At 38.1% G+C, this 20,540-nt stretch overlaps 1 protein-coding gene across 3 annotated transcripts in view; it reads left to right on the top strand.

The window, feature by feature from the left end:
* The window catches only part of CDH12 (cadherin 12, type 2 (N-cadherin 2)), a 746,064-nt gene that overhangs the window by 424,961 nt on the left and 300,563 nt on the right, over window positions 1-20,540 (top strand). For 2 of the 3 annotated variants that reach the window (XM_012721921.1, XM_012721922.1), the window contains exon 3: window positions 277-422. The gene's annotated coding sequence lies outside the window, so the exon portion shown is untranslated. Of the gene's footprint in view, window positions 1-162; window positions 423-20,540 lie in introns of those variants that run through there. The other variant, XM_004678065.2, reaches the window with a different exon arrangement.

The following is a 20,540-nucleotide window of genomic DNA, read 5'->3' as shown; positions in this document are numbered from 1 at the left end:
GTAGTTCATCCATTAGGCTGGCAAAGACAAGATAACCGAGTGGACTCGGGGCCTTTTCCATTCTCAGGAGACGCACCAACCCTCTGCGTGCGGTGTCCACGCTCAGGGAATGTTCCCTGCTAATCAGGTCAATGATTATCGCCAGGATCCAGCGTCCTGACTGGAGCCTATCATAGCAGCATGCTCACGGCGCAGCTCCCGTTGAGAAACATCGCTTAGTCCTCATTTACTCACTGGAACCTCTGAGGATTTCAGCTTCTCTTTTTGTCCTTCTAGACAGTGAGGGTCTCCACATAAACAGGAAGAGAAGCACAGCATGCAGCTACTTGGAGGGCTTTGACTGAAAACTTCGATCTCCCCACCCCATTCACGGTTGATTTGACTGAGTTCTCACCTCGTTCACAGAGAATATTTCAATTAAGGTAAGTGTGGCTGGATCCTGTGACTGCACTAAATTTCTGCATGGAAAGTTCTAAGTGACTAAACTGACAGTCTGCACTGCAGCAAGTGACTGTTTCTGTCTGAAAAAAAAAAAGGGGGGGGGGTTACTTTGTAAGCAAGTGTCCTGGAATGAAAACTGACATTTGGGGATAATGATATTTCAGGCCAGTTCCTTTTGCAATTTAAGTATTCTGCCCTGCATCAAGAGAAGATTACAGGAAATGTGAAAAGAGAGTTAATGTCTCATTTTACCTTTTTAACAATCCAGGGAAACATGTATCACTCAGGCAAGTTGATTTTGATTGAAGTGTCTTGTTGATGTCATATAGTAAAATCTCCCAGTCTGAAGGCTGCAAAATTAAATTAGATAGAAAGAACATTTGCAAATGAGTGTTGGAATTCTGTGCATCTTTCTAGTTGAGCAGTCGCTAGCTCCCTCTGGGTTTTAGGATTTAGGATAAAATCCCTGAATATTTAGTAGTGTCCTTTTAGGAATTCAATTTTAAATGATAAAGTTTCAGAGAGAAGCTGTTAAGAAAAATAAAACAAAACATTAACATACTACTGCTGATTTGTACTTCATGCACAAGAGGATAAATAGCAAGGGAAGTAAGAAAAAATATGTTATTTGTAGAAGGCTTGTTTTAGAATAGATTTTCAAATAGTTTTTCAAATTTAAGAAATTAAGTTGTGTTAGTGAAATTTTGACTTTTATAGTTTCATTTTCTGTTTGTTATCAAGCAAGAATGAATTGAGATTAAGCTACATTTTAAACAGCTTGGTACAGTTATTTAGACAATGTAGATAAAATAGTCCATATTATTCTAAACCCCTTTTCCTCATGAGTTTGCAATATATTAAAAAAATAGCTAAGGGGAACACAAATAACTTTTTCCCCAAAGTTTGATTTAATAACTTGAACTTTGTTTCCTCTAATTTACATATATAGTCTGATGGTTTATCCTACATGATGGAAATTTACATGTAATCAAGAATAATAAAATAAATTATAAATTTATATATGACAATATGATCAATTAGATCTCTAATCATGAGTGCATAATAGCAATTATTCCCTTGTTATGTAGCATCATAATTCAAAATAATTTTCAAATTAACATTTAAACTATATATACAGGTATATATAATAGTAAGGTGATACTTAAATTGAATTTCAAAAGCTAATCTGCTGTGCTGAATCATAATTTGATATTCCGCTGCTTTGTGTAAAGATTGATAATGATATATCAAATGCTTTTTAGCATGAGCACTCATATTTCATGAAATGTTGACTCCGCCTTATTTCTGTGATTACCCTGAGATGGGGTATTTTATAAAGTTGTCAGAACCCTGTTTCTATAAATTATACTTCTGAAGTGTCTTTGGAGCGCCTTTAGCTGGTGTTGATGTTGCTGATTATCCTACAGGAACAAAGTGTTTTATTTTTAGGGTACCCCTAAGCGCCGATTTGGACTTATTGGTTGTCTATGTGATTTTAGCCAAAGCCTGAAGACTTTTAACTGTCTCTTTGTCCTGAGATGCCTATTTTTGTTTTCTCTAGTAGTTGATTTCTTAAGTGATAAAAAAATAACCAAGCGGAAGATCATTTTGACTACAGTTACTGTTATGAATTCTTTGGCTTCTTCCTTCTTCTATCTTCTTCCTTCAACTTTACTAAACAGAAACAGGCAATGTTAACCAGGGCCATGTTCACTAGGAACATACTTGTACATTGCTGAAAATGCCTCTGTGTTTAATATTATTTCTAAAGTAAAGTTAAAATTTAATGATAGCCTCTTACCCAAACACCCTTTATTTAATGTATTTACAGGATTTAAATGATCATCAAGGATATGTTTATTGTACAATGAAATCTGTTTTTAAATGAAGGCAATTGTGGTTCTTACTCAAAAAGATGTGTATACCTAAAGTATTTTCCAGGATTTTATCATTGTGGTGATAGTTTGTATTACTCAAGTTGAAAATGAATGGATAAAATCTTGGACCTAATTCTATTTTAGGAGATACTAATTTAAGTAACATATGCTTCCTCAATTAGAATTTCTTCTACCACCCCCCACTTAATATATATTTCCCCAGGTACCCCCTATAGGTTCCATCCTGAATACATTGTTTTGTTTGATGGTAATGTATTCCATTTGTGAGACCAGAATGAATCTTACAGAATAACTTCTTTAAGTTTGCAAAGTTAAACTAAAAATCTTTTAAACTTTATAAAACTTACTTTAAGAGTGATATACTTTGGTATGTGGAATTTTTAATAAGAGACAGTGGAGAGAGGCTTTATCTCTCATCCTAAATTGCAGACAGTTGGGACATATACTTTGTTTTTAATGCTCGATTGTCATCAGTCAAAATGATAACATAAGGTTGTATGCTCAATTTGTCTCATTGAGTAAACGAAGACTGGGAAAGAAGGTGTACCTTAACCAAGCACATACATGTTTAGTGGCTCTGTGATTCAAACTCAGATCAGATGGGATTTAAAGCTTTTATTCCTCCAGCTATGCTTTTTTCATTCCCTTGTATATGGGGACTTATTCCAATATTTGAAGTGATATCCATGATTAGTTTAAGATATAAGAGCTCAGTGATGTTACCCCAGAATAGTTTAATTCTGACTTATGTAAATTAAATGATTTTGTAAATTCCATAGCTGCCCATGTTTCAGAGAAGGATGTATTTTGCTCTTTTTGGTTCTGGGAGAGTTTAATGCTGAAGTCTCTATATCAGGATGACTCTGATTACAACTGACAGAAAAAAGCACTCTCCTATGTGGATAATCAGTACTGAAATTTAGTATCTGTAATAATATACATTTTTCCAAGAGAGGTTGACACACTCTCAGCATAAAATCAAATAAAAAGTAGAGAGATGATTGCCACTTTCATTGAAATGAGCTTGAAAGGAAAATGCTGGAATTCATGTTAGTGGCAAAAGACATTCACAATAATTAGAACAAATAAAGAAACTAAAGAGGCGAAATTGAATGTTCGGAAGTAAACTAAACAAAAAGTAAATGTGCCGGAGTCTATTGTTATTGACTTTATATAAACATCTCAATGATGAAATAAACATCTCAGGAGAGATTTGCTATAGTTTATAATGTTGATATTGTGTCAAGATTATCAAATGGAAATTTGACCCAGTCTAAAAGGTAGAGATGTTATGAAATTAATGTTGACCTAAAATCTAATATGACTAGCTGTCACATCCACGGATATGCTGAGATCACTAGAAGTTAGTTAGACTGCATAGTTATAAAGTAGAATCATTTATTGTGATCAACACTTAAATGGATAGTAGTAAGATAGAGACTGTATGTAATGGATCCAATAATATTAAAACTCATGACCAAGAAATATTTGTGAAAATTTCCAACAACCCATCAACTTACTTTTCATACTCTACTTTTTATAGTAAACAATTGATTTCTCTGAGTTTTATATAACAATAATAGAACAAGACTATCTATGCACTCTTTTTTTATTGATAATGAGCATGACCTATAAAAGACAGTATAGCAAAGGAGCTTGTTATACTGACTGTCTACAATGCATAGATTTCCCCACCCAAAGTATATGGCCATATCTCTAGGTTATGTCCATAGCAGATCTGACCCGAGGTGATTGTGTGCCCAGATTTAAGACATCTATCTATTAAGTGGTTACTAGGGATCACATGGTTTTACAAAAGAATCATACTAACAGGTGATACTCTATTTTAAATAAATATCAGACCAAATTATATTGAATATGAAATGTATGTGGATAATCAGCATTGGTGGGCAGGAGCAGAAGCTGAGAAGTGTAGAGATGGTCATTGCTAACCAGGCGTAAGGTATAGTCACAGGATGTGTAGGAAAGAAACAATAAAGGTGACTTCCTTGAGGACAATTAGAAATGATACATTTTCTTGCCATAATAGGTAAGCACAGGGGAAGGAGTACTGTCCGGTGGAAGGACACTTATAGCTAAGGTATTATTGCGGGAGTATTCCAGACATACCCAGACACACCATGCAGTGCTGAGACTTTTCTCCAAGTTCTCCTGTTTTCTGTAGTTTCAGTACCATTAACCAATGCAAGCTAACACATCTGTGTTTCTACAAACTGGAAGGTTATAATTGGTCTAACACCATGCATATTCATGGTCTGGGCAGAAAATGGATAGGCAATAATGTGTAGTCACTGCAAATTACAGATTGTGGGTTTGGCTACCTCAGTTCAACCACATTGACTGTGCTTGCTCACTCTGTGGCCTTGAGCAAGTCATCAAGGTGTCTAAACTTTAGCTTTCTGATATTTAAAGTGGGAACTATGATAGCATCCATGGCAGTGAGGTAAGCAGTAAAGGGGTAACTGATAAAAACAAAAAAAAAAAAAAACTGCATTTGCAGGAAAAATAGTTGTCATTAAACATAGGAAACGTTGTTACCTGTCCCTAACCTTCTCTGTCAAGCAGAGAAAATTGGGGACTTTCACTTTCCTTAGCAACCATGCACACTTAGACTTTACTAGAAATTGCTGGAACTACTCTCTTACATAGCATTCATATCATATATTGGTATGTTTAGGAACTTACATTTGATCAGTTGAATTCAGACAGATAAGTGGATATTTCTTGAAAGGAAGAGAATACTTGCTATTTTTGTCAATAGCTGTTTGTGCGCTACAAAGCCAGAATCCAGTAGGTGAGTTCAAAGAGATTGTAGACCCCGCAAAGCTGAAAATACATGCAATTGCAATTTATCTTATGTAGAAAGAATTTATACCTTGTTTAGAAACAGTATTAAGTCATGTTGCATAGTGTTATGTTTTTTATTATCAACATAATCAATATTTGTGGAAAATTAAAAAAAAATCTTCACAGTGGCTCCCTAAATATATATTTCCAGATGGAGTCACTTATAATTCCCTCTTTCTAACTCACCCATATTTTGCTATGGAATTTACATCTTCTAATTATAAATGCTGAAAAGTTATCAATTACCATATATATCTAAATGGTAATACTGTATATATGCATGCATAGATATGCAAATCATTCCATATTTTGCATATTGATTCAAGTAATAAGCACAGTGAAATGTATTTTCCGCAACACAATTCATTGTTTTCCATTCCCCAAGCCACACATTCTTAGGTTTGGTATATAGAGGAGTCGATGGCTATGTGTCTTGTAGCTGCAGATTCCTAGATCTCAGAAATGGAGTATTGATTTACTATGTTTGGAACCCAGGGGCACAGTTTTAAAACAAATGCAGGCTATTTTAATAGACCTGGAATATAAATAAATGTGACCTTATCAAGATTTAAACAGTTTCCCTGATTATCCTAGCACACAGTCAAAGCTGAAAACTGTTAACCAGCAACTCCAAAATTTAAATAAGCATGCAAAATCATCAGGAGGTCCTGTGCAGTGTTCTGCAGTGGGGCCTGAGATAATACTTTTTCTTTAAAAAAAAATATTTATTTTAGTTTTGCATACAAGAGCTGGGATGTAGGCCAGAGGTGCAAGATAGGGATGTTGAAAGTGAGAGGATTCACCGAAGATAGAGTGGGGAGCAGAACAGGCAGACTGACTGATTACACTGCTGAGGGGAGCAGCAAGTGGTTCCAGAGGGGTCTGCTGCCCCAAGTGGGTCAGTGGCCTGGCCTGGGTGGATCTCCTGCTGCAGTGGCTTCCAGAAGCTCCATAGTGCTGAGACATAACCCTTTGTCCAGTCAGAGAGGCCCAATTTTTCACTTTGCTCAGCGGCTCCTCAGCTGATGCTTCTGATGGAGGAGAAAGGTGCTCTCATTCTGGCCCCTCTCCCTGGGCATGCCACCATGCAGGTGGGTGATGTGCCAGCGTCTACCCACGGTGTGCCTTACAGCTCAGCTCACCTGACTGAGAGGTGATGCATGATGATAAGTTCTGTTCATTGTAAAAGCTTGATGAGGATATTCTGAACCAAAACGAATTTGGAAACCTTTTTTCTTAATGTCTTGTTGATTCCCATGTAACTCTCTTAAAATGGAATAATTAATTATTTACTAATAATTAATTAAAATATTAATTATTTTAGAAAGCCACACATTTAGGTACGCATTGCTAACATTTAATTTTCAACAGTTTAGAGTTAACATGGCAGTCATTGCTTTTCCAACCTCATGTGTAGATTCACAGATTTATTTTTTACTGTAGTATAATTACTCTAAAATGCAAAAGTTATCAGAAAATGGCGACAGTTCAGATACTTCAGTTCTCTTCATCTTAGGCCTATAGTTTGGAAACTTTGACTTTTATCAGTTTAACTTCCTCTCTCCCAAACAAAATGGCAAGAGATCGATTTCAGCTGTCTCCTCTATGTAACCTTTCCTTCCTATTCCCAACTGCCACATTTCCTTTATTGCTCAAATCTATAAAATATCAAGGGGTGTATCATACCTCATCAGTAGTGGCACAATTTGGGATAATTTATTATATCATTTAAAAAATTATAAACTTGCCCATAGGGCAAATTTTTTTCCTCCTTTGCTTCACTTAGGATATAGAACTGTGTTAATCACATATATTTTTAAATAAATATATATACACACATATACATTATATGTGCACACATATATGTATGTGTGGTGTACATATACATACATATATGATATATACATTATACACACATATATGTGCGCGCACACAAGTGTGTGTGTGAAGTACCATTATTTTACATACATATATGTGTCTGCACACACACATTATATGAAGAGCCATTATTTTTACATTCTGGTTAATTTTTTCACTATATAGACTTTCTCACCTCAGGTACAGTCATCATAGTTCTCCCACCACCAACACACCCACTCCTGAAACTGTCTATTATTTATCTTTCTCCTTTTGGCCTGTTTCACTTAGCATAACCCCAGTTATATCCATGTTGCCACAAATGGCATGACTTCATCATTGTTGATCGCTGTGTAGTATTCCACTATGTACATGAAACCCATCTTGATCCATTCATCTCTCCTGGGACATTCATGTTGTTTCCAACACTTGGCTATGATAAACAGTGCTGTTAGAGACATGGGTGTGCGGGTTTTGATTTCAAATTAGTGTTTTTTCTATTCTTTGGATAGATTTCTAGGAATGGAATTGCTGAATTGTATGGCAAATTCATAGTCAAGTATGGTGCACTGCCTGGTATAAAGCAGATTACCAGAAAATACTGAACAAAAAAAATGAATGAAGTCCCATACTAGTCAGTCAGTTACATGTTCTGTTTATGATGACTGAGACAATTACCTAAATAGTGAATTTTGCTTTTGTGTAACACTGTATAAGATTCAAGCACATTTTCCAGTCAGTTACTCAGTCAGTTACTTTTATGAACCTCTGTGTTAAATGCTAGGGCTATGTGGTGACAAGTCCTAGATCTTATGTACAATTCACTCTGCCTCTTGATGGGAGGAGAAGAAAAGAGAAAGACAGTTATCGTGTACAGTTTGGGCAAACTTGGAACTTATGTGCACAGTGCTGTTAAAACACTCAGTGTAGGTGCTTCCCTGGTGGCCTACGGATTAAGCCTCAGCAGTGCACTCCTATGGCTTGGGTTCGATCCCCAGCCAGGGAGGTGACCCACATGGCACAGCAGACCTCTCCTCTTTCCTGATGCTCCCCTCAGCACTGTATTTCAGGAGATCCTCTTGCACTAGTGGAACATCTCAGCACCTGCACCTCTGACCTATACCCCGTTTCTCCTGAAAAAAAGAAAAGTAAAATAACTGAGAATAGCTTCAGGTTTAACTCGGAAGGCCCACAGAGAACTTCTGAGAAGTTTCCTGAGCTACAAATTGAAGGAGAGCTCCATTTAAAACAAGCAGAAGAGAAGGGGCCATAAGTTCTTGGTAGAAGTCACCAGATGTATAAAAATACAGAGATATGAGAGTTCCTGCCCCCTCCAGAACTGCCTTTATTTGTCATAATGTGATGATGGACTGTTGTGTGTTTACAAAGGGGAAACTCCACATTTGCTGAGCAAAGAGTTGGGACTTCCAGCAAGGAATATGGGAATTCATCAAGGCATTTTGAAAATGGGACAGGCAGATTTGTGTCTGCACGGTTCTGAATCATGCATTTCATTTTCAATTTGATGCATAATATGAAAATTAAAACAGATAAGAGATGCAATTTAGTTTTGTGGGCTTACGGGGAAAGAAAGAGCATAAACAATCTGAAAATATAGTACCAAGAATATGGGAAAGGTCAGATTTTAGAACTGAAGCCAAGCAAGAAGTAAAATAAACATGAACTTAGCCAAATCTGTACCATTTGTTACTTTTAGAGTATCATCCAGTTAAGTGAATCAACGTCTTTCTGTTTCAGAGTTTAGGAGAAGAGACAGGCTTTGTGGACGTATCTGGTAGAATGGACAGGGAGAGTTATTCAGTCTCATAGCTCCTGACTGTAGAAGAGTCCATTCTTGTTGGATAATCAAAATCCAAACTGACTTATTCAAAGTCAAGGCCACTCACATTCTCCAGAGGAGAACCGCATTTTAACCTTTTCATTCTATGAGTGGAACACTACGTATATTTTGATGGAAACTTGGTTTCCTTTGTGCAGTATTTTGTTGTAGTTGGTAATTGAAGCTGAAAATAGAGGGTTTCTCTTACCATGTTACCCCAAATGGTTCCCTTTACCTTTCTCCCCCCTTCCTGTACAACTGATGTTCACACTTAATTTCTCATGATGGCTTCTTCAATCAGTAAGCTGTAAAAATGAGAATCTCCCGTGCAGTTTAAGCCTCAGCCCTCTGTCAGTGTCTGTCACATAACTGGTAACTTTATGATAAAGGGAGGAAAGAAAGAAAAAAGAAAAGAACGGATTCAAGGAGGAGTAGTCAATGATGCACACACACAGACATACACACACAAATTCTGCATACTCACTGTTCTTTATCAGAGCAAATGACCCTTCCTGCCCACGTCAAATTAGAAATCCAACTCTTCTCCTTTCTTTACCATGCCGCGCATCCTGTATGTCTCGTCAACCTCTTGTCCTTTCAGTTCTGTGCTCTTGATTTATCTGACATGGATTTTTATTACTGCCTCCCACAGTTCCCACCACCCAGGTTCTCACTTCTCTTGCTCTCTTTATTCTGTCTTTCCTTCTTACAAGCTACAGGTCCTGATAGTCACAAGTTTGACTTGCAACAAAAATTCGGCGGTGTGACACTATGCTTAAGGCTGTTGTTGTAGTGTATCTCTTGTTTGGGGTAGAACTCAAATTTTCTTTGTGAAGTTTTTATGTTGCCTCTTCTGAAATCTGGGCTCACCTCTAAGCATCCTGTTTCCCAGCTATCTTTTGGTTCCTTATCCCTGAGATGGGATGTTTGGTTTCTGGCACATGAACTTGACATTTTGCCTGGTACTGGTACAATCTCTTGACACTCAACGTGTCACTTCATCCAAATAGTGGTTGGTCTCTACCAGTCTAATTGGAATGCCACCCTATCAGGCCCTCTGGCACTGTCTGCCCTTTCTACTCCATCACAGAAACCATGTCTTCATGGAGCCATGCTATATTCCAACCTCTTTGATGGCACTCAGCATACCCATTCCATTCACTCTGTATTCTTAGTGATGGGCACTAATGTATACAAACCCTTTGTATAACAGGGAAGGTGATGTTTGAATTCAAGAACACTCATTTATTCATGAAATTTTTTGTTCACCTTGGCAGTAAATAGCAAGTTCTCATGTCTCCTTGATGAAATGTCAAAAACACACAAAACTCTAGCAACAATCAGATTAATTAAAATTTTGTCATGCTTGTAATCACTGAATATTCTTAATATATTTCATTTCCCACATTCACCTTATGCACTATGTAGTATCGTATCCTTTAATGAGCAGTAAAAATTGTTCACACACATTTGGTAAAGGTCACGTATTTTCAATCTGCTCCTTTCTGTGTTATAGCTGGGTGACATTTCTCATCCATTTGTGATCGATGAACATGCATATTTTAACTCAAAGGCCCATTCTTTTTAAAAGTACCATCTTAGAGCTTATTATTTCATAACTAGATGATATTTAATGCATAGAAAGTGCACTAATTATTATTCTTAGCTTTTCGATGTTTAGAGGGAAAGTAATTGGTAGAATAAATGGTTGAAATTGGCTATTCTTGAAATTGGCTATTGTTGAGAGAATCAGTGGTCAAAAAAACACATCCTGAATAGATATCATTTAATTGTTCATGTTTAAGGAATGACTACACTATTATGTTTAATATAGCCACAATTAAACTATTTTATTACTTGCCCTGTCTATGGGGTAAGGCAAATTCTCTGAAATCAATATAGAGTAAACAGTAGCCTTAATTCTAAAAAGCATTTCCCTCACCAATATTTAGAAGCAATCTTCCCTGGAACCATAATCCTCAAAAGGAAATTGCAGTTCTTGCAGAAACACCGTTTGGGTCATCTGGGTCTAGGTCTCTGGATTTTTCTAAAAGCCTTCACAAGGCACAAATGACATTTTAAATAGCTTGTCAGGAAAAGAAGGGATTTTTAATGCAGATCCACCAAATATAATGTTTTTATCAGTGCTCCCTAAGGCAAACATCTGAAAGGCAGAGAGAAACATAATACTGTGATAAATGTTGTGACTCGTGTGGATGGAGGAACATAATATTAAGATAATAGAGAAATATCACTTGTCAGGATAAAAAGGAGGAAGCAGGTTTAATATCCTACAATTCTATATCTACTTAGAAGTATAATTAGACATTTTTTTTTCTGTTTAGTGGATTTTAACTGATTTTGTTTTTGAGACACGTTAGAAGAACCCAATTATGTTCTTATCTCCAGGCATGGTGAAAAGATTCCCACAGAGAGTTAAGCACTGATAAACCAACAAACTTTTTGATGAAGTAGTGAAAGTGTCACGTGGAATACCTGAAGTAAATTCTTGTATAATGATGTTTTCTTGATCAACATATCCACTGAGGAATCTATAGCTGTGCCTCTCCCACTTCCATCAAATTCTTCCTGTCCAGTTCTTATTGACTCTTGAATCACACATCCTTTAGGCTAAGTATCAACTCACCTAAAAAAGCAGACACTCTTCATTGCCTTGTATTCGCTTGCCTGTTGCTGTAGTTACCTCTGCAAGAAGTTTGCTGATGTTGAGTACAGGAGACACAGAAATGTTTTCCTTCCCATCTTTGCTTCATTCCATCTTTGGAAGACATTTCCCTATGGAATTCATAGGTGCCATATTCCTTAGAGTCATATAAATCAACTATTCACTCTTTGTGTTCAGTTAGTTCTAAAAAGGTACATTATAAATTGGTTATCAAATTGATAAACAAAATTGAACACTTCTTCCATGAGACCTGTTTACTTAAGTGGCCACTTGTCCCAAAACTCTGTATCCTAATGCTTCATTGACTTATGCACAAACATCATTCCGTTCCAAGCACCTCTCAGAGTCCCTTTTAGACACCTCTTGCAGTTACTGGCAATTCAAACACCACTTACTCTTTCTGGTAACCCATTTTGTATCCTTGTTTTACAAGAAAATAACTCTTCTCAGGGTTGGCAAACACTTAAAATTTTTAAACTTACTCTACAGGGAAGTTCCAGTAGTGAAACCCTCCCTGACATGTTTCATTAGGTTTGTATTCCAAGAGGAAATTCCTGAATTGTAGGCATTATTTATTATTATTATTATTATTTTACCCACATGTAATCTAATGAAAGAAAAAGATGTTAAAAAAAAAAGTAGCCTTGTGCCTTGTTTATATTTTATGTATAAATTACCTGCTGGATAAAAAAAAAAAGTGAAAGTAGCAATAACATACAGGATTGGATGCTAAAGTTCCTTTTCTTAGTGTGGCAAGAGCATTCCAACACATTCAAATGGAAAAGTCTTAATATTTGAGTTGATAGATATATTTAAAATAGTAAAAATAGTTGTTTGGTCTTAAGTTCTTTAGGCAGTTACCATCCATCACACATACACACATACACAAAAAAAAAAAATGCCAATGACAGAAATACCATTCAGTTTCTAGTATTTTCCACTAGGCAATTATCATATACTATCATATGTGATGTACTATTACTTATATATCATATTTATAAAAGGTATATATTCGTTTTTGAAGCATTTGAAATCTAGTTTTAACTTGGCTAGTAATTGTGTCATGAAAAAATGTGAAAAGAATAAAAATGTTATAGCATTATTCACTTAGCCAAAACAAGTACTTTCAGAAGATTGTGTTAACAATGAGTAGTTAGGTGACCAGAGATGCTAGCGATTGGTACTGTGTTGTAAACAATGGTTCCATGTATATTCACATAATCACACTCACATTATATGATCTTTAAGTAATTTTTGAAATGATCTATGCTTTGCTAAAAGTGTCACTATAATTATAAATAGTGTGTATTTTATTTCCTCTTGAAATGAGACCAACTTTTTTTTTTTGTAAAAAGAATTTTACTCGCTATAATCAGTTATTTTTATCATAATAGATATTTCCCACCAATTTACAAGGGGAGACCAGCATGTAATAGTTTTTAAACTGAACACCCACAGATATATAAGAAAGAAATGAAGATGCATGCAAGAAATTTCTACAGGAAGCATACAAATTTATGAATCACAAAATTTGTACTTGTTTGATTCTTTAAATGTTAAAGGTAGTGATTTCTTCTCTAAGGAGATCATCTTTGAAGAGGTTGAAACACAAATGAAATAATCACCCCAAACTTTTTCCCGAACAGGTGTGTTTTAGGAACAAGTGGTAATAACATCATAATTTTAGATGAGAATTCTTCAATAAGGATGCTTTACCAAGACATGATCTTCATAAAATGCAATAAAAGCCAATTTAAAATAAACAGAAGAGGTGCCTAGCTAGAATACAGATAATGCTGCTAAAAGCTACTTCTCTGCCAAAGCTTCTCCTGGAATTCCCTAACAAAATCTATTTCCCAATACTATTTACACCCTTTAAATTAAGATACTTATGGATCTTGGCTTAGTGGTCATTGTGTATCAATTGTCATTTTGTTTTCACCTGTTGACAAGGAATTGAAAAAATGGGACAGACCCCACCCTGAGAACCAATCTCTATGAAAGAGGAAAGGGCTGTGGTGTGAGAAAAGACAGGGGAAGTAGACTCAACATAGAACCTCTGTGTCCCAAATTCACAGACATTTGACAGCGAGGGAGTGAAGGGCAGAGACAATAGGAAAAGAATACAGAGCAGGCCCAGCGAGGCTGAGGGTGTTGCTAAAATTTTTATAGTTCTGGTTTGCATGTTGAAATAAGTTGCCTTATTCCCTTTGCAGATACCCATTTTTATGGGACTGGGTAAGGCATTTTAAAAAATAGACATTTCTTACAATAGTATACATATATGCACACACACATATGATATAGATACATGGATGCACATACATTTACATATATAGATTATACCCATAAATATTGTATATCATATACACACTTCAAATATAGATGAGTGGTAGGGGTTATAACTTCACACACCAACTAATGGGTATCCCACCCTGTACCTCCTCCAGAGTTCTAGAACCATCTACCACAGCGATTATATAGTCTTCCACCGACTTGAGGGGACTTTGAGTGAATGTATATTTTGGAAGTGACTTCAAGTGTTTGTGTGTGTGACTTGCGTATAAGACACACCTGATTCCAAACAAATAATTTTAGTGTTTCCTCAAATGTAAAGACATAAGTATCCTTGTACATATATTCATAGTTTACAGGTTTATTGTATTTATGCATACAGGAGTGGGGTGTAGGCCAGAGGTGGGGGGGGGTAAAGAAGACACACTAGAGTTAGAGCAAGGAACATAACAAGCAGATCTACTGAAACACACTGCTGAGAGGAGCAGTGAGTGGGACAGGAGAGGTCAGCTGCACCATGTGGGTCACCTCCAGGGCAGGGGATCGAACTCGTGCTGCAGTGGCTGTGGATAGCTTGGTAGTGCTGTAACTTTAATTGTTGTACCACCTGGGAAGCCTCATATATTCTTCAGTATGTATACATACATAACATAGACATAGACACACACCACACACACACACATACACACACACACACCACAAGCACACATCCTATATCCAGAGGAATTCTGCTGTGTGATGAACAGAAAAGTCAGATGCATGCTATTCTATAATGTTCTTATTTACATCCATCTAAGGTTAAATCCTATGATCAACTCAAAAGCATACTTCTTTTTATTTTTGTTACTAATACTTTAAAACCGAGATGTGACCAGTCATGTGTATGAATGTGTGTGTGAGAGAGAAAGACAGAGAGGGAGGGAGGTAGGGGGCTGGAGGGAGGCTGGAGGGAAAGAGGGGAGAGGGAGATACCAGAGAGAAGAAAGAGTGAGCCTTTTATCCGCAGGCTTTTATTCCCGTGTGTGTGGAGTTAAATTCAGGATCAGGAAAGTAAGGGCAGGAAGCTGACAGAACCAGCGCAGTTCCACAGAGGATTGTGGAAGAAGAGAAATCCTCAAACAAATTTGGTGGCAATGAGTAAGAGTCAGAGGGCTCTTTGCTTCTTAGTGTCTAAAAGGTTTATAATAGCCGGGGTTGCTTCCATAGCTGACCCATTGCAAGTTGTGCTGCAATAAACATAGGGTGCAAGTGTCTTGGCTTTGGTGACTTTGAGAGATAAGTGAGATAATGCATGAGAAAGCCCCGTCATGGTGCGAATGAATAATGAGAATGTATAAAGCAAATTCAGAGATCACTTCTGCACTTCTGCACCAGGAAACACGGCCAGGATTGCAAAGTTTCAGTGAGGAGGGTGGTGAGGAGACAGTTAAAAGAATGGGTTTTGCAGTTCAACAGCTCTACTGAGGTAGCTTCAGGCAATTGTCTTATTCTTCAAGGTCTTTCTTTCTTTTTTTTTTTTTTTCCTTTTCTTTCTAGTATAGTGCAGATAATATTACTGAACTCAGAGCTTGTTATTTAAGATATCAGAATAGGGCCCTCCTTGGTGGCACAACCAGTTAGGACGCAACACTGCAAGCCAGCCCCAGCTGCCTCAGCGTGCATTACATCCCTGCCCGGGAGGAGATCTGCATAGCATGGCAGATCTCTCCTGACCCTCCGCTGCGCCCCTCAGCTGTGTACTTATCAGTTGTCCTGTTCTGCTCCCCACTCTGTCTCTGGTGAAGCCTCTCACCACTCCTGCACCTCTGGCCTGTACCCCAGTTCTGTTTGCATAAATACATATTTTTTATAAAAAAATGATGTCAGCATAAATATGCTTAATAAAGGGCTTATATCACTGCAAGGCTGCCACAGTGGAGTCTGTCATCAGTGCTTTGACTGTGTAGCCTGGCCTGGAGGGGCTGGAATTCCCCATGGGCTGTGCCAGCCTCTCTAAGTTTCAGGGTTACCAAGATCCAAGTCTGTGATGCCAGTTACAACCTGGCTACCAGGGCCTCTAATAATTTAAAGCTAAGCAAGTCACTGTTTACCCAGAGGATAGAAAATCTATTTTTATTGAAGACCTATAGCAACTCAAATGTCATGGCTGGGATAACAAAACAGGATCATGATCTCACCTTTATGACGGCACAGGACCTGCTGGCTTATCTGCTGCACTGCAGCCCCGCAGTGTCTCCTCTGGCTGCTTGTGAAATCCCCAGGTGCTCACCCACACTCTGCGAAGCCAGATTCTTGTGTTTCCCTCCGTGACCTCCTGCCGTCAACCAGGGGAGAAACCTCACTGCTGACCCTTGCTGGAAATGGCCACTCCCCAGGGCAACACTTGTCCTCCCTGGTGTCCATGCTGGTGCAACTGAAGCTACAGAGAAAGCACAGGGTTCTTCCCTTTATCATCTTTCACATACAATGTACACTTGGCCTTCGCCCAGGTCACACACCATACACAGACCAACTGACAAGTTATTTTTTCTTTTCTTTTTAACCAAATAAATAATGGTAGATAGTAGATCCAGAAGACACAAATGAAGGGTGAGGCAGGGTGTCCATTCGCAAGCTCATGGGCCTGGTACCTGAATGCATTGTCTCTGTGAATGCCCAGTTGTCATCAGCCTGAGGTCAGCTTCCTTTTCCTAATTGGACAATGAGGAAACAAACCTTTGCTTTTTTTAACTTATTTATTTTTGTATATAGAAGAGGGCCAGAAGTGGGGAGCAGAATAGGCAGAGTGATGAAGTGCAATGCTGAGTGAAGCAGTGGGTGGGACAAGAGAGGTCTGCCACGCCATGTGGGTCACCACTCTGGCTGGGGATCAAACTTAGTGCTGCAATGGTTTCGGAGAGCTCCGTAGTGAGGTGCTTTAACCTATTGCGCCACCACGGAGGGCCCAAGGAAAAAATCTTTTAACCCAGATGCCAGGACTCACCTCCTCTGAGTGGCAAAGTCACCAGACTCCATCCTTAGTTTAGATCCTGGAAATCACATTCATATGCAGATTGTAACCCTGTAACTACTGTTCATGAGAATGTTCTCTTATTGCAATTAGAAAAACAATCTTGACATTCACACATTAAGCAATTTCTTTAATGATTTAGGTATTCACACATAAGAACTAGAGTGTAGGCCAGAGGTTTGGGCATGAGAGGATTCACGAGAGACACAGTGGGAAGCAGAACAGGCTGATCCACTGAAATACAGTGCTGAAGGGAGCAGCAGGTGAGACAGCTGTGCTACATGGGGCAGCTCCTTGACAGGGAATAGAACTCGTGCTACAGAGGCTGGTGATAGCTTGATGGTACTGAGACTTTAACCCCAGTACCACCAGGTAGGCCCGTGACAAGCTATTTTTAATAGAAAATAATCCTACCTAAGTTTCACCTGTATGCAGGTAAACCAGGTAGATGGTCTGTACCTAATACATTAAGGTGAATTGAGCGAAACCAAACCTTTACTCATTCTCTTCTTCAATGGGATCTCCCGGCCCATTCAATGGGGCCTCACAGGTTTTTGCCATGAGAAAACCACTGTGCGAACAAGTGTACTGACAGATTTTCCAAAGGACTTGCCTATATAGTTTGGTGGATTAAAAATAAAATATGTAAACATGTAAAGAAGAAATAATTCAGAGATAACAAGGTCCCAAAACACTAGCCTTAATCTCCAGTAATAATAGAGAATAAGTAGCTTTTTTATTATAAGGTGTGCCTATCAAAAAAACAAGTTGCCACTTGGACATAGAATGACTTCTAACACAAATTTCTCTCACAAATCCACCTGTAATCCCCATTGCCTAGGAAGGTGATTGGCAAAAGGAAGGAAACTAAATATGAACTGTTGAAAGCATAAAATGGAAGGGAGTTCCCCACCACCTGACATTTATAATTCCCAAGCCCTGTATCGGAATCTATTTTCAAGGAGTGACCCATTCCATTGCTTCACACTCTTCATTAGAATTCTGATTGTGATTCCTTCTAGAAACATTAGCCTGAATTTGGGAAATTTTAATACCTTTGGCTCACATGAGACTTCACATGCATTCAAATTGGCACTAGCCTAGTATCCAAGAAGTGGATAAGACCTGCGTGAAGGTCTCCTTAATATGAATCAGAGAAATTCATATTGACTGCTAAGTCTGCCATTGCCATTGGGGGGGGGGAGTGCATGCCATTGCCATTGGGGGGGGGTGCATGAGTAGAATCTGAGCATCTTCCTAAGCCCCTCACACTTCTTTCCATTGCAGTCCTCCTTATTTTTGCCACCTAGCTCCTTGGATTTGCAACTGCACGTTTGCTGTTTCAGAAACCAGGTCTTCATTCCTGTCTAAACTCACTGTCCTCTTTAGTATTCTGTCCTCTTTAGTATTTCTTCACTTTAATCCCTAGTTTCCCCAGCTGTGATCTAGGTAAAACAGAAATTTAACCTTGACGATGTCCTGCGAAAAACTTTCACTAGCTCTGTTGTCTATGAGCTCCAGTCTTCCTAACCTAGGTATGAGCATACACCTACCTTCTCCTCCCCTATATTTCCCCACATTCCTTTCTCTGATATTGATTTCATGCAACTGCGAATTATGTCTTAAACTTGTTTATATTCTCGGTGTCCTGTAGTGTGTCTGTCATACTGAGGTCTAGTAATAGATGACAACTGACACATGACCAAGTTATAAATAAACAGTGCCTAATGGCACCTCTCACACAACTGTTTTTGGGATTTATATGTTCTGTGTATTACCATCATATCATGCATTGATTTAATATCAAAGTGCATCAGACACTCAGCCAGATCCCATGTAACGGTGAGCTAAACATCACTCAAAATGCATATAGATCAAAATATGAAAAGTGCATTGAGAGAAATGTAAATGGTCTTTTCCAAGCATAGAAGCCAGTTTACACTTACACTAGCAGTGTGAGAGAATTCTTTTACTCCATATCCCCACCAGCATTTGTTGTTTCTGTTTTAGTTTTTAACATGAGCCTTTATCCTGGGGGTAGGGTGGTATCTCATTGTGGCTTTGATTTGCATTTCCTAAATCAGTTATTGAAATATGGCTTTTACTGAGAACTCAGATTCCACTAAAATCGAATCTACCCTGTGACCTAGAAGTCCCACTCCCAGTGATCTACCCAAAGAACAAAAATAAACACACCACTTTGGTTGAAAGAAAACCCGTGCTCCTGTGCATATCGCTGCGTTATTTACCATGGCCTAAATGCCCCACATTAGAGGCATAGACAAGAACATGTGATGTGTATGCACAATGGGATACGAAACAGTGATCAGACAGATCAACTCATGCTATGTACAGCAACCTCGATGGAGCTGGAAGGGATGATGCTAAGCAAAATAAATATGAAGGAAAAAAGATAAATATCAAATGGTTTCTCTTATATGTGGAATATAGAGAAACAAACATAAAAATCAGAAAAAAAAAAAAAAAGACAAAACTTGCAAGCTGACCAAAGAAAAGGCATACAGAAAGGAAGAGAAAAAGTGTTCAAAATAGGGGGAAGGGGGGAGGGGCACAAGGACTCTGGTGGTGGGTCACAGGTGCCCGGGTGTGGTAGTGGGAGGACAACATGAACTATACATGAGGGGAGAAATCAAATAGTGTCCAAATAACATTGGGCATTAGAAAAACACTGAAGGAAATGGTCTGGTTTGGCTTAGAGTTTGCAGGGACATGGCTCTGGAAGACTTGGTGTCTGGACAGAGATCGGAGGATATGCAATTAACTAGATGAAGAAGGCAGGAAGGTTGGGGCAGCCTTGTGTCACAGTTCATGCAGAGGGGACACCTCTGTGCTCAAGGGATCCAAAAGAAACAGGGTGATCAAACAGAGAAGTGGAAGCACAGTCTCAGGATGTGAAAATGTTGCCAAGTGAAGTCTGGAAGGGGTCAGGAATGGGGTAGGGGAGCAGTTTGCTAATTCGGAAATACATCAGGAGTTCCTCAAGTGGTGGTGATGGAGAGAGATGGGTGCATTTAAAAAATATTGTGAAAACATTCAACATTATTTGGTGAGAATGGCCTGTGATGTTTGTGGGGGTGACAGGTCAGAGAGATTACTCTGAAGTCTGATTTTCAGAAGTTGTGGGATCTCTGAGGAAGAGAAAGAACCAGCTTCTGTGACAGATGAGCTGATAGAGGATCTAACAGGTCTGCTTTGCCCTCTTGATTTCAGGTATATTTTAGCAACAATACTAGGTGACTTTGTGTTGATAATGTGTGTACTGAATGTGGGAAGAGATGAGAGAAGAAACTCACTGCCAAGTCACAATAAACTCTAACCGGTTTAGTTCTGTGGAGACAAGAGGAAAGAGGGGCTCATTCATGTTTCCTTTTTTAACATACCATGAATTCCGTGAGAAAGGGACAATACACATTTTTTCTTGGGACTGTTTTGGTTTATAACATAAATTTCAGGTGGACAATATCATAAGTCAAAGTCTATCTACTTTTGTCACATGCATACACACAGTGCCACAAAGTGGAAAACTTTTATAAAAAATTGTTGGCATAAAGTGAATTATGGTGAGTATTCATCATCCAAAATATCACTCTACAATCTACTTTAAGTATAAAAAATAGTATGTCT

The sequence above is a fragment of the Condylura cristata genome, unplaced genomic scaffold (genome assembly GCF_000260355.1).
Source record: "Condylura cristata isolate star-nosed mole 26May11 unplaced genomic scaffold, ConCri1.0 scaffold00007, whole genome shotgun sequence".
NCBI classification, from domain to species: Eukaryota; Metazoa; Chordata; class Mammalia; order Eulipotyphla; family Talpidae; genus Condylura; species Condylura cristata.
The sequence above is the reverse complement of the archived record's forward strand: the minus strand, read 5'-3'. Positions and strand labels throughout refer to the sequence as shown.